The 13,740-nt window shown below is 38.7% G+C and overlaps 1 pseudogene; it reads left to right on the top strand.

Annotated features, from left to right (window-relative positions):
• The first annotated feature begins 8,344 nt into the window (after positions 1 to 8,344).
• On the top strand, positions 8,345 to 8,529 carry LOC132282422 (U2 spliceosomal RNA; annotated as a pseudogene).
• The last annotated feature ends 5,211 nt before the right edge of the window (positions 8,530 to 13,740 follow it).

The following is a 13,740-nucleotide window of genomic DNA, read 5'->3' as shown; positions in this document are numbered from 1 at the left end:
AATCCTTCCTTTAAGCTCACAATCCAAACACATCACATGATTAGAGAAATCTATTACTTGCATTCATAAGTATGGAACATAAAATAACAAGCATGGATTGCCCTCCCATTTAACAACTAAGGTAACTACACTACATCTAAGCTAATGACATGAAAATTAAACTAATTAAACTACGGGAGAGGCATAATCCATCAAGAAATGAGTATGAACCATCAAATAAACCATAAGAGCATTCTATTAAGCACTATGTCTTGACAATCTCTAGATCTATAGCATTAACACACATAGACATCCATCAACAACACAAGAGCTAGAGATAAACATATAAACATCTATTCTAGCATACATAGACATATGGATAGATTGAAATGATCAATTGGAAGAATTAAACCACACAAATCATTGAATAAACAAGATTTATGTATATAAAAATGTCAAAACATGTATTATAACACAAATCCTCTCAAAAATACATAAATCAAGGTAAAGAAGGCATGCTTAGGGTTAACTCCAGCCCCAAAAGGATGTCTAGCCACTCATGAATGGTGTCCTCCAATCCTTAAGGGTTATCTCCATGGTAGAAATGCTCCTTTTCTTGAGGTAGATGGAAGACTTCCCAAGAATGTGTCTCTAGCCTCCTCTTCTTTTTTTCTTCCTCTCTAAGAATGATATCAAATGTTGTATCTCCCTAAAAAAAACATATGTGTAAAAGTGGCTCATAATCCTTATATAGGTAGCTCAAATGTCACACCCAATGGTCTAGGCTCGTTCACAAGGGCTCCTCCAATGATTGCACCGTGAGACAACTTTTAATGAGCTGGAAATTGATTTAATTCACACTTGAGAGGGTTCAATCAATCAAACCTATGCTGAGATCGATCGAACTTGGCTGAGATCTATCAAACTTTGGTTGGATCGATCTTCCTATGGCGGCGCCTTTTTGGATAAAGACAAATCTGAGATATTTTTGAGATATTTTGGGAAAGAGACAAAGGTGGTAGGTGAGGTGGTACAACAGGATAAGATGGAATCTTTTCGATCGATCTGATAAATGTTGGATCAATCGAACATTATGGGATCTTTGGATAAAGACAAAAGAGCTTGGATGCATCTAGGAGTGCAGAGATCAATCGAAGAAATTCTGTGATCAATCGAACTTTGCTGATCTTCTTCCACTTGCTTCATTTTGCTTCCACTTTGCTCCTTTCTTTCATTCATCTCAAGATTGCTTTAATTATGCTCTTATTTAGTTGAATTAGCTTATTTTGGGGATAAGTGCCTGAAAACAGAAATGACATGAAATCAATCTAAAGTGGGAAAATAAGATAGATAAAGGTCCTAGAGTATCTAAGCTTAACGGGTTTAAATGCGCACTTTTTAGCACTCATCATTGACTGTAAAGCAACAGAAGGGAGAGTTGATCCGGGAATACATCACCCTGATTTAGTACAGAGATGTTGCAGGTAGAAGAGGTGGACGATAAGCTGGCTTTGACCACTTTCATAGGAGGACTCCAAACATTCTGATTCCTGTTATCCTTGTCAAAAGAGCCTTCCACCAGCATGTCAGAGTTGTTGATCAGAGCGTAAAAACACATGAACGTTGAAGAAGCCATGAATGTATGGAAGGAAAAGGAAGGAGGCTACTAGTGCCAGGGATGAGAATGAAACCAAATACAAGAAATCATTCTTCAACCAAAGCGATAAGACATTTCTTAAGAAGGACTCAGATAAGTATGTCGACTACATTCCTCTGAATATGTCAATTGACTATATTTTCTTATAGATCCAAAACGATGTGTCTTTGAAATGGCTATAGAGGATGAAGTCCAATCTAGCGAAAAGATTTCGAGATAAGTATTGCAGGTTCCATTAGGATCATGGGCACACTATGGATGATTGTTTTGACCTTAAGAATCAGATTTAGAATCTGATTCGAAGGTGTCACTTGCAAAGGTTCATTGCCAATGATGGTACCAACCCCAATAATTGCCTTATGGGGCAACAACCAATTAGGGAGATCAGGATCATCTATGGATGAGTAGACCTGGGATGATGAATCTAACTTGGCTCATAAGCTAGCCTGATAAAAGTTGCCTCCCAGCTAGAAACAGCCTCATCAAGTCATTTAAAATAAAGACTGGGGCATGTCAGTTAAAACACTTTAAAGGGAGGATAGTGCCCTTGCATTTAATCTTATTTTCTAATAAAATTACCATCACCAATAAGATGGATGACCCTTCGTGTTTATGCAATAAAAGAGTATGTTTTCAGCTACTAGTGAATGACCTATGTGGTACTGCTTTACATAAAGTTAACAAAAAACCAAGCTCCCTTACTAAAGGGATTAGACGAGTAAAACTCGTAAAAATAGTTCCCTTACTAAAGGAACGAGTTGAGTAAAGCTCATAAAATTCATTTCCTTAGTAAATGGACGAGCTGAGTGAAGCTTGTAAAATTTATTCCCTTACCAAAGGGACGAGCTGGGTGAAACTCGTAAAATCTGCAAACTGCATGTTGAATTTCCAAAGAAAATCCAGCTTTACATTAGTAAAGGTCATTGACCATGGGTTTGAACCCACACCCTTTCAAAATAGAATACTGATTTGGTATCTGTATTACTTGCACCTTGGGAATAATAATCCGAGGTAAAAAAAAAAATCCCACCTCGGGAACCGTACCCGGAGGTATAGTTCACCTCGGGAATAGTGACTCGAGGTGAAAAAAAATCCCACCTCGGGTATAGTACCCTGAGGTATTGTTCACCTCGGGATTAGTGACCCGAGGTGAAAAAAAAATCTCACATAGGGAACAGTACCCGGATGTACTATTGACCTCAAGAATAGTGATCTGGGCTGAAAAAAAATTCCACCTCGGGAACAGTACCCAGAGGTACTGTTCACCTCGAGAATAGTGACCCGGGGTAAAAAAAAAATCATTTACTATTCACCTTAGGAATTGTGCCTGAAAAATATATATATATATATATATATATATATATATATATATATATATTTCCTAGTCTGTTCAGAACCAGGAAATAGGGGGCAACTGATGGGGAAAAAATAACCCTATGTTGACCAACCATTATTTCTCGTCAACTTGTTGAGGATAAAGATGTCATTATATTCATGAGGATAAATCAAATTGATTATTGATGATAGAGAAAATCTCAACCATTGACATCTGCTCAACAAACTCCGTTAATGATGAAGGAGATCTCAACCATCGACATTAATTGAACCAACTTGATTCCAATCGACATCCATAAATAGGGCATCAGGCCATTAAAGAAGGTATGGGAAAAACCCTCTCTCACTTGTCGATGATTTTATTCTCTCTCTCCTAAACCCCCAGTAACTTGATCGTTGGAGGGTCTTCGGCCTGCACCACACTGGTGCCCGACTCAGCCGTCTTTGTTTTATAGGAAACAGTGTTGTATCGGGCCGTGCGGATTTCTTCCCCAACACTAACAATTTTTATATGTTAAATAGTATCATACAATAATCTTCCTATTACATAGAATCAATGTTTTTTCTTTTTCTTTTTATTTATTTATTTTTTCAAAAGTTCAATCAAACGTACAGTCGCGCACATATTCATAATATTACCTCTAGCTAGACTCGAACACTTAACCTCTCATTTAAGGAGGAGATCCGAGCTAATGCCCATTGGTTCATAGAATCCACATTGCTACACGGGTAGAGCCAGAACTTTAATTTAGAGGGGCACAATGGAAGGAGAAAAATAAAGAAGAAGATGAAAAAGGAAAGAAAAATGACAAAAATTTGAAAAGAAAGGAAAATGAAGATGGAAAATTATTATTTTAGAGGGGACATTATATACAAATTTTCATATATATATATATATATATATATATAAAGAATTAACTCAAAACATCAATTACAACACTAATCCCTTAATAACACACAAGATTAAGATATAGAAAGCATGCTTAGGGTTTACTCTAGCCCCAAGAGGATGTCTAGCCACTCATGGTGATGATGCTCCAACCCTCAAAGGCTAATTCCATGGTTGAAATCTGCTCCTTGTTGATGAAGAGTCTCCAATGGTGTCTCTAGCCTCCTCCTCATCTAAGCTTCCTCTCCAAAAGATGATATGAAAAATTAAATTGGCTCCCTTTTTGTAAAAGCAATCCTTATCCTTATATAGGTAGGTCAAAATGACATCCAAAATGAGCTGGGGTCGTGCACACAATATTCCCTAATGATTGGATAAAGGACAACTTTCAATGAGATGGAATTTTAACTTTTTCGCACTGGAGGAAGTTCGATCGATCGAACCTTGAACTCGGATCGATCGAAGGTAAGTGAGATCGATTGAACTTAGGCTGGATCAATCCAACTGGCTGAGCTTTTTGGAAAAAGACAAATCCGAGATATTTATGGGAGATATTTATGGGAAAAGGGACAAAAGTGGTTAGTAGGTGGTATAGTTATGGATAGGATCAATCATTTGAATAAGGACAAAAGTGTTCGATTGATCAAAGGATGGTGTTGGATCGATCGCACTTTTAGAACTTTATGCTTTTGGGTCAAGGCTTAGATCTATCTTGAAGTGCTGAGATCGATCATTGTTCGATCGATCGAACCTTGAACTTGGATCGATCGAACTTCGCTGCTTGCCACCTTTGGCTTCATTTGCTTCCTTCTTTCTCCACTTTGCTCGTTTCTTTGATTAATTCCAGAATTGCTTCAATTAAGCTCTTATTTGGTTGAGTTAGCTTATTTTCGGGATAAGTGCCTGAAAAAGGAAATAATACGAAATCAATCTAAAACGGTAAAGTAAGATAGATAAAGGTACTAGAATGCCTAAGCTTAAGGGGTTTTAATACGCACTTTTCAGTGCTCGTCATTGACTCTTGGAGACGTTGAGGAAATGGAGCCTTAGGCTCATAAGAGGTCTCCACATTTGGGGTGACAAACTTGGAATTTTTAGTGCTAGACTTTGGATTTTCAGGAGTGAAATTTGGATTAGATGAGCTAGGATTTGGATTGTTGGGAGAAAGAACTTTTTCATCTTTTTCTCCATCAACCTTGTTGTCCACAATTTGACCATTCCTAAGGGTGGTGATTGCTTGGACATGTTCATGAGTAGGCCCACTCGGAGGAGGGACTTCGTCAATCACATGGATCTCTCTAGGATTCTCAAATGGTTGAGCGGGAAGTTTTCTCTTATCTCTCTGAAGAAGTTGGTTCATTGAATTAGCTATTTGTCCCACTAATATATACTTAATTGGTCATCCATGCTTGTTGATTCAACCAATCACACACACTAAATTACAACACATGTTTCCCCTCATTCATTACACATTAAGTGTCTAGAAAGGTGATATTTAGTGGTGACCTCTAAGTCCCAAGACCTCTCTCTCTTGTTTTCTCTATCCTTTATATACTATTGCTTGTTTTATATTGAACTTGTTTAGTTTTAGTTTGTAGTTTAATCAACCAATTAAACCACATTTTGATCATTCGACCTACTATAACCTTATATTATTTCCATATCAATACTGCTCCCCAATCCCTGTGGACGATCCCTACTCACCCTAACTATAGTTTTTAGTTAGAAGTAGTAGTGACACTTTATAAATTTAAAATTTGGCTACTCTTAGCATCACTCTCATCAAGAGTGGCTCCCCCGAGGAGCCCACTAGAAGACAGCGAGTCTTATTTTAAAATAATGATGTGGCAACTCTTTCAACCGTTGGATGAAATACTCATACATACTATATTACTCTAAGAGGGTTTTTAACTGAGAGGAGCCGGATCCCCAAGATAGAGGTTACGGCTATGTTAGTTGAAAAACATTGACTTATTTAATTTTTATTATTTAAAATTTTTAATTTTGAAATAATTTTGGATGTTATTATGAATTATGATATTATCATTTCTGCTGAACTCACAATTAATCCTTCTTGGTACTTAAAATATATATATATATATATATATATATATATATATATATATATATAATTGCATGAGTTTGCAAAATATATAAATTATTCAACTGATTAACGCCTTTGAGATAGTTGGAGTCACGAACTTTCTATATTTAATCACTATGTATTAAATGATTTATTTGATCTTTTGCATACAAATAATTAATGCATAATTAACTATTTGTATCTAAAAAAGTTTAATGGAGAGTATTTTGGCAAAAATAGAGGTGAGAATGAAGAAGATGTGGTAAATGATAACAAAAAGGAAGAACGAATTTTGTCCACTATAACATAGAAAACTAATTTTGTCTATAGATACAAAATGTGCCAAATCGAGAGAACTAATTTTGTCTACAGATACTAATGAGGATATCCAAGTTGAAGAACATTGACCTATTTAATTTTTAATTTAAAAGAATTTTGGATGTTATTATTAATTATGATACTATCATTTCTACTGCACTCGCAAATAATTCATCTTGGTACTTCAAAATTTTTATTTTGTGAAAGACTAATAAGTATTTATTTGTTTCTAATTATAGTTTTAAGATTTTTTTTTTTATTAGATATGTCTGTTTGTTTCCATATTTGTTTAACTTCACTTATTGTCATATATATCATCTCATTTTTTTTAAAACAATATTTGTAAAATAGTTAAAACATAAATTTTGGAAGGTAAAAAAAGTTAAAAAATATTTTTAAAATACTATTTGTATATATATAATCGTATAATTTTGCAAAATATATGGTTTCTCCAACAGAGTAAAATGATATTAAGATAGGTACCTCGTGACAATAATTACAAAAAATTGATCCCAATAATCCTAACAAATTTATAATTTGTATGCATGGGTTAAGACAATATCTATATAAAGTGCAAAAACCACTCAAATTCATTATGGGGCAGAACCTCATTAGGTTGTGCCACATCACAATTTGTATGGATAGAATGGAAAACACTAATTGAAAATTGTTTACATCTCTGATGGCACAATTCAATATAGTGTTTTCGCTTACAACTTTTCTTTCCCTTAATATTTTTTCTTTCGCATCATAATTTTTTTGAATACCTCATATAAATAATATCAACAATATATATACATTCTTTCATAATTATAATATTTTCCAGTTGTTTGTGCTAAAATAAAATAATCCCATGTTATGTATATACACAACATAAATGGAAATAGAATGACTCATCAAGTGATCACAGAAAATTTGGCTGCACAGATAAGTAACTCATGTTCTTGTGCAAGTAGAGGGGGCATCAGACAATTATTTTAATTTTAATTTTAATTTTTTGGAACTATGTGGTAAACTTAAAGGAAAAAGGAACAATAAGTCATATCTTATAAATTTTTTTACTTCAAGTTTCGTAACTTCACTGATGCGGATACATAAAAAAATGTCGTTCGAAAAATTCGTTGAACTATCTCTTCAAATATATATATATTAGGGTTTTGAAGCTCGTTAGATAGATGAAAATATAATCAATCATTACCATTATAAACATAAAATTGTGGAGTATAAAACTATTAACTATTAATGAGGCGGTTTTAATGTAGTGATAAAACACAACTCATGTAAATTGCAGCAAAGCAATCTCCAATTTACTGCTAAAAAATGCAAATGTTACTAACCAGAATATGTGATAAAAAAATATACTAATTCTAAATTAACAAATACAAGAGGGACATCCATATTCCATACAGAGAAACACAACTTAAGATGTAATGGACTTTATAAGAGAAAGTGACCAAATTGAGTCTTTTAAGGTTAATATCGTTCTCAGCTTTGAGCCATCAAAAGGAATTACTCTATTGAAATTTAGAAGGAGATGAAGTAGCTTGCATTACATATATATATATATATATGTGTGTGTGTGTGTGTGTGTGTGTGTGTGTGTGTGTGTGTGTGTGTGTGTGTAAACACAATTTTTAAGTATATGTATGAACAAAAATTTCAATTGGGAATGACGATGGTAAGTATTAACTAACTGAAACTTAAAGATTATTCATGCAATTCCAAAAGTCAGATATTAAGTCACACAATTTTTTTTAATGGGTGTCGCTCTCACATTCTGAGCGTGCTCCCGCTTTCACAATTCATGCACACTCTAGCTCTTATTTTCACTATTTGTAATTTAATTTTGTCGTTTTCGCACTCCGACGCTCAAATTCGCTCTCGCTCCCACTCCCGCTCCCGCTTTATGTGACTTAGATCAGAAGCAAGTTAAGAGACTCAATAAGTGATAGATATATCATGAAAGCCATGACAATGAAAAATAGCCAAGAGAAGTGCTTTAGTAAAGTCCCACATCGGTTAAGAGAGAAAAGTGGGGAGAGAGAGAGTTTATTATAAAAAGAGGGTGATAAATAGACAATGCATACCTTTCTCGGCCTTTTGGCTAAGATCTCATATATCTGATATATCAGTTTAATTAATATTTGATATATGGGCAGTGGCCCACCTGATATTAAATTAATTTTTTTAGGGGGAGGGTTCACCACAATAGCTTGCTATTTGGCCTTTTGCGTGTTGCCACCACCACCAAATCTCAGTTAAAATTTTATATTCTATATATATATATATATATATATATATATATATATAGATATATTATATTATTAATTAGTAAATTTTAGGTTCTAATAATAATAACAAATAAAAACAGTCTCGGATTTTATGAATTAAGCCTTGGGAACTTGGATTTTATGAATTATGCATTCGTATAAGATATATGTTAGCCCCTTGACATTTGTCCAAGGGAAGATATAGGCATTTCAAAGCCATGCCATGTCTTGGGAACACCTTGGCTTTGGTTAGACAGCCATGAGGATGCTCAGTGGGTTGTCAGCGTGCATAGGATGCTCAAAAGGATGCTCAGCGTGCACTGGGGGTGCCCAGTGGCATTTTCGTAAATATGGTGAAAAAGTGAAGCTTGGAGTTTTGACTCAGGATCTTCATGGGAGGTACCTGAAGTCCATAGAAGATGGTTGGCGCAGACGGCACTCAATTTGGATGTCGGGAAAGGCTTGAAAGACCATTATGACTCCTCAAGCATGGGTGATGTTTACTCCTGTCAGAGTGCTGGATTTCCCTAAGACTATACTAGGGGAGGGTCTGTTGAGCACATCGGTTGGGCTATGGCATGGCTTGCTTAGAGGGCTTAGCCAACGTGCATGGGCACGTGTTGCACCACTCCAAGATGGTTGCACAAGTGGGGAGCATCCAAGACATTGAAGGGCAAATAAGTAGGCACCGACGCGCGCGCTGGTGTGCAGCGGCGCGCGCGCGGGAGTGCAGTTGGGCGTGCGGGTTGGCGTCCAACCTAGTGTGCGCACGGATGTACAACGACGCACACACGGGCGTCCACATGGGCATGCAGGTTCCTATACTTGGGTATTCAGACACGGCGCGCATAGATGTAGCACAAGTGTGTGCGCCGGCGTGCACACGGGCGTGCATGGTTTGGCACGCCGTGCACTCAGAGACATGTGGGTGCAGATTGGTGGACTTGGCTTGGGCTAGGTTCACAAGGTTGGCTCATATATGGCTAGAGCATGGACCACACAAAGTCATGGCTTGCGGTTATAAGAGGTGGTGGCTAAGTGGGCTCGGTCGGTTGAGGGAAGTTACTAGCAGTTCCCACTCATCATGGGAAGTGGGGGAGTGCTGAGTAACCTCCCAAGCATGTGGCACAATTCTGAGAGGACCAACACACAGGCGGTTAAGGGTGGTTTCATCCACCATGCAGAATGTAACTCCTTGTGGTTATGTGGCATGAGTAAGACATGCCAACAAGTCTAGTAGTTGGGCTTGTCAACTGCATTATAGTGCTGGCACACTTAGAGGATGCCAGCACGTCCCTAGGTGGATGGGGGTGTCATCCACCACTCTTGTGGGCAGTTATGGGCGGTTTTGAGAGTAGCATATATAATTGCTAAGGTGGGCTTTGTAGAGGGAACAGATAGAGAGTGTGAGTCTTTGGTTCCTTGTACGAACTCATGTTCCTTTGTAATATGTTTAATATGAGCAAAGGTTGGGGCTTATCCCTATAAATTGTGTGTGCCTTCTTTACATTTCAGTATTGTGTGTGTTGTGTTGTGTTTGGCTGAGACTTGGTGGCCCCAAATGCCATTACAGAGGCAAAAATTTCGTGGTGTGATTTAACCCTGTAACAATTGGTATCAGAGCCAGGTTCTACGATGGCTGGAGGCAATACTCGTGAGAGAGTTTCCCGTTTGGAAGAGTTTGTGGGTTTTCCTACAGAAACTGGGATACAAGATGGTGCAGAGAGCTTTGTTGTTCAAATTGAAAACTTGGCTTCCGAATTGGAGATCTTGAAGACTGATCCTGATCCGTTTGGTGACTTCATGCAGGCCACCAAAGAGCAATTGACCCGTATATCTGAAGATGTTGAGTCGCTGACTGACGTTTTCAAGAAGAACCTGAAAGACCTTGAAGATGAAGTGTCCTTGGTGAAGAGGGCCATTCATGGGAGTTCCAGAGGCGGTGGTGATCCTCTTTCACAGAAGATCAAGGTGCCGGATCCCAAGTCTTTCAGTGGTACCCGAAATGCCAAAGAGTTGGAGAATTTCCTATGGGATATGGAGCAGTATTTCAAGGCTGCTTGGATCCCCGATGGCGAGAAGGTGACCATTACAAGCATGTATTTGTCTGGTGATGCAAAACTGTGGTGGCGCACACGGACAGAGGATGATGCTTCTGCGGGTAGGCCTCGGATTGAAGTTTGGGAGATCCTGAAGAAGGAATTGAAGGACCAGTTCTTGCCTCAGAACACTGCATAGATTACAAGGGAATCCCTGAAGAAATTGAAGCACACAGGTACCGTTCGTGACTATGTGAAGGACTTTAGTTCCTTGATGCTGGACATTCGAAATATGTCAGAGGAGGACAAGCTCTTCAATTTCATGTCCGGATTGCAACCATGAGCTCAGGCAGAACTCCGTAGGCAAGGTGTGAGGGACCTTCCTACTGCCATGACAGCGGAAGATTGTCTTGTAGATTTCAAGATAGTTGGGTCTACTACACAAGACAAGAAGAAGTCCAAGGAGGGGAAGAGAGACAAAGGCCAATCCTTCAAGTTCAAAGACAAGAGGAAGGACAAGAATCAAAAGAAGGATAAAGGCGGTGGCTTTGTCAAAGCCAAGGCAGATTACAACAGCAAAGGGAGTAGTAGTGGGATTAAGCCCAACTCTGGTTATTTCATCTGCAATGGTCCCCATCGTGTTAGGGACTGCCCTAAGAGGGAGAAGCTGAGTGCAATTGTCGCTGATTCAAAAGGAGACTCAGACTCGGAGTGTCCAACCCGAGTCAATCCTCTGCAGATGCTGAATGCTCTCACTGAAGAATAGTCTATGGATCTAAAAGGGCTGATGTTCATTCAAGTGACGCTGAATGGCAAAGAAGTTTTGGCTATGGTGGACACGGGGCCACTCATACCTTCATTGCGCAGAGAGAAGTAAGTAATTTTGATTTAAAGTTATTTGCACATGCTAATAAGATGAAGACTGTGAATTCTGAAGCCAAGCCTGTGTTAGGTATGGCTACCACTTCTATGAAAGTTGGTTGTTGGGAGGGCATGGTTAATCTTATGGTTATACCCTTAGATGATTTTGATCTAATCCTTGGGAATGATTTTCTTGTGAAAGCTAGAGTGGTGGTTGTTCCATATTTGGGAGGAGTTTTTATTTGGGACAAGGATTTTCCATGTTTTATTCCATCTGTAGCTCTTTATGGGCACCAAAAGAAGGAAGATCGTAAGTATGGCATCGAAATAATCTCTGCATTGCAAGTGAAAACAGGGTTGAAGAGGGGAGACTCTACCTTTCTTGTAGCTATAATAGAGATCAAACCGGACCAGTTTGTTGAAGTTCCGAATTCTGTTGCAGAAATTCTTGAGGAATTTACAGATGTGATGCCACCAGAACTACCCAAGAAGTTGCCCCCTCGACGTGCTATTGATCACAAGATAGAGTTAGAGCCGGGTGCAAGGGCTCCTGCTCAGGCCCCATACCGGATGGCGCCTTCAGAATTGGCTGAACTGTGTAGATAGTTGGATGAGTTGCTGGAGTCTGGCTATATTCAACCATCCAAGGCACCGTATGGAGCGCCAGTGTTGTTCCAAAAGAAGCAGGATGGCTCAATGCGGATGTGTGTGGACTATAGGGCTCTGAATAAGGTGACTGTGAAGAACAAGTACCCAGTGCCCAATGTTGCAGATTTATTTGACAGGTTGTCAAGAGCATCCTACTTCACTAAGTTGGACCTGCGTGCAGGATACTGGCAGGTGCGTATTGCAGAAGGAGATGAACCCAAAACTGCATGTGTAACTCATTATGGGTCTTATGAATTTCTTGTAATGCCATTTGGGCTAACTAATGCCCCGGCAACCTTCTGCAACTTAATGAATAATGTGTTTTATGACTTCATCGATCGTTTTGTTGTTGTTTATTTGGATGACATTGTAGTCTATAGTGAGTCCTTGAAAGATCACTTAAAACACTTGAGATTGGTTTTCTCAAAACTGAAGGAGTTTCAGTTGTATGTCAAAAAGGAGAAGTGTGAGTTTTATCGCCAAGAAGTGATGTTTTTGGGACATTGGATCAGTAAGGGCCATGTCAGAATGGATGAGAGAAAGGTGAAAGCCATTCTTGATTGGTCTGCACCTACTAAAGTTACAGAGTTGAGATCTTTTCTTGGGTTGGCAAACTATTACAGAAAGTTTATAAAGGGGTATTCCAAGAAGGTCAGTCCTTTAACGGACTTGCTGAAGAAGGACAAACAGTGGGTTTGGTCTGAGGAGTGCCAGCAAGCATTTGAGATGCTTAAGCAGGCAGTGTCTACAGAACCGGTCTTGAGACTGCCTGACTTTGGTTTGCCATTTGAAGTGCATACTGATGCCTCTGATAGAGCAATTGGCAGGGTCTTAGTTCAGGAGGGACACCCTTATGCCTTTGAAAGCAGGAAGCTTAAGGATGCTGAGCAGAGGTATACAACTCACGAGAAGGAAATGACTGCAGTGATACATTGTCTTGACGCATGGAAGCACTATCTATTGGGTACCAAGTTTACAATGGTGACTGATAATGTGGCCAATACCTACTTCAAGACACAGAAGAAGCTTTCTCCAAAGCAAGCTCGTTAGCAAGAGTTTTTGGGGGAGTTCAACTTTGTGTGGGTTCACAGACCTGGAAAGCAGAATCAGGTTGCTGATGCCTTGAGTAGGAAAGAAGTACAGGAGTATGTGGCGTCGCTGACAACGGTGTATACTGATTTCCTTGACAGAATCAAAGAGCAATCCCAGTCCGACAATGCCTATCAGAATCTCAAGAAACAGGTTGCTGATGGGGAAGTCAGGAAGTACTGGATTGAAGATGATCTACTCCATGCCAGAGGAGGTAGATTATATGTTCCTGTTGGAGGTTTGAGGCGGGAATTAATGCGGGAGATGCATGATCCTCAATGGGCTGGACATCCAGGTGTGGATAGAATGCTGGCGTTGATATCCAGATCATACTACTGGCCCAAGATAGAGGATGACATAGAGTTATATGTCAAGACTTACTTGGTCTGTCAAAAAGACAAGCATGAGAGGAAGAAGCAGGCAGGGCTACTGCAACCCCTGCCTATACCGGAGCGTCCATGGCAATCAGTTTCAATGGACTTCATTCTGGTTTTCCTAAAGTGGAAGGTATGCGATCTATTTTTGTTATAGTAGATAGATTCTCTAAGTAAGCAATTTTCATTGCTGCACCA

The sequence above is a fragment of the Cornus florida genome, unplaced genomic scaffold (assembly GCF_030987335.1).
Source record: "Cornus florida cultivar Cherokee Brave unplaced genomic scaffold, ASM3098733v1 CherokeeBrave_3.0.0_Hap2_Chr01, whole genome shotgun sequence".
In the NCBI taxonomy this organism is placed as follows: Eukaryota; Viridiplantae; Streptophyta; class Magnoliopsida; order Cornales; family Cornaceae; genus Cornus; species Cornus florida.
This window is presented reverse-complemented; position numbering and strand designations above follow the sequence as displayed.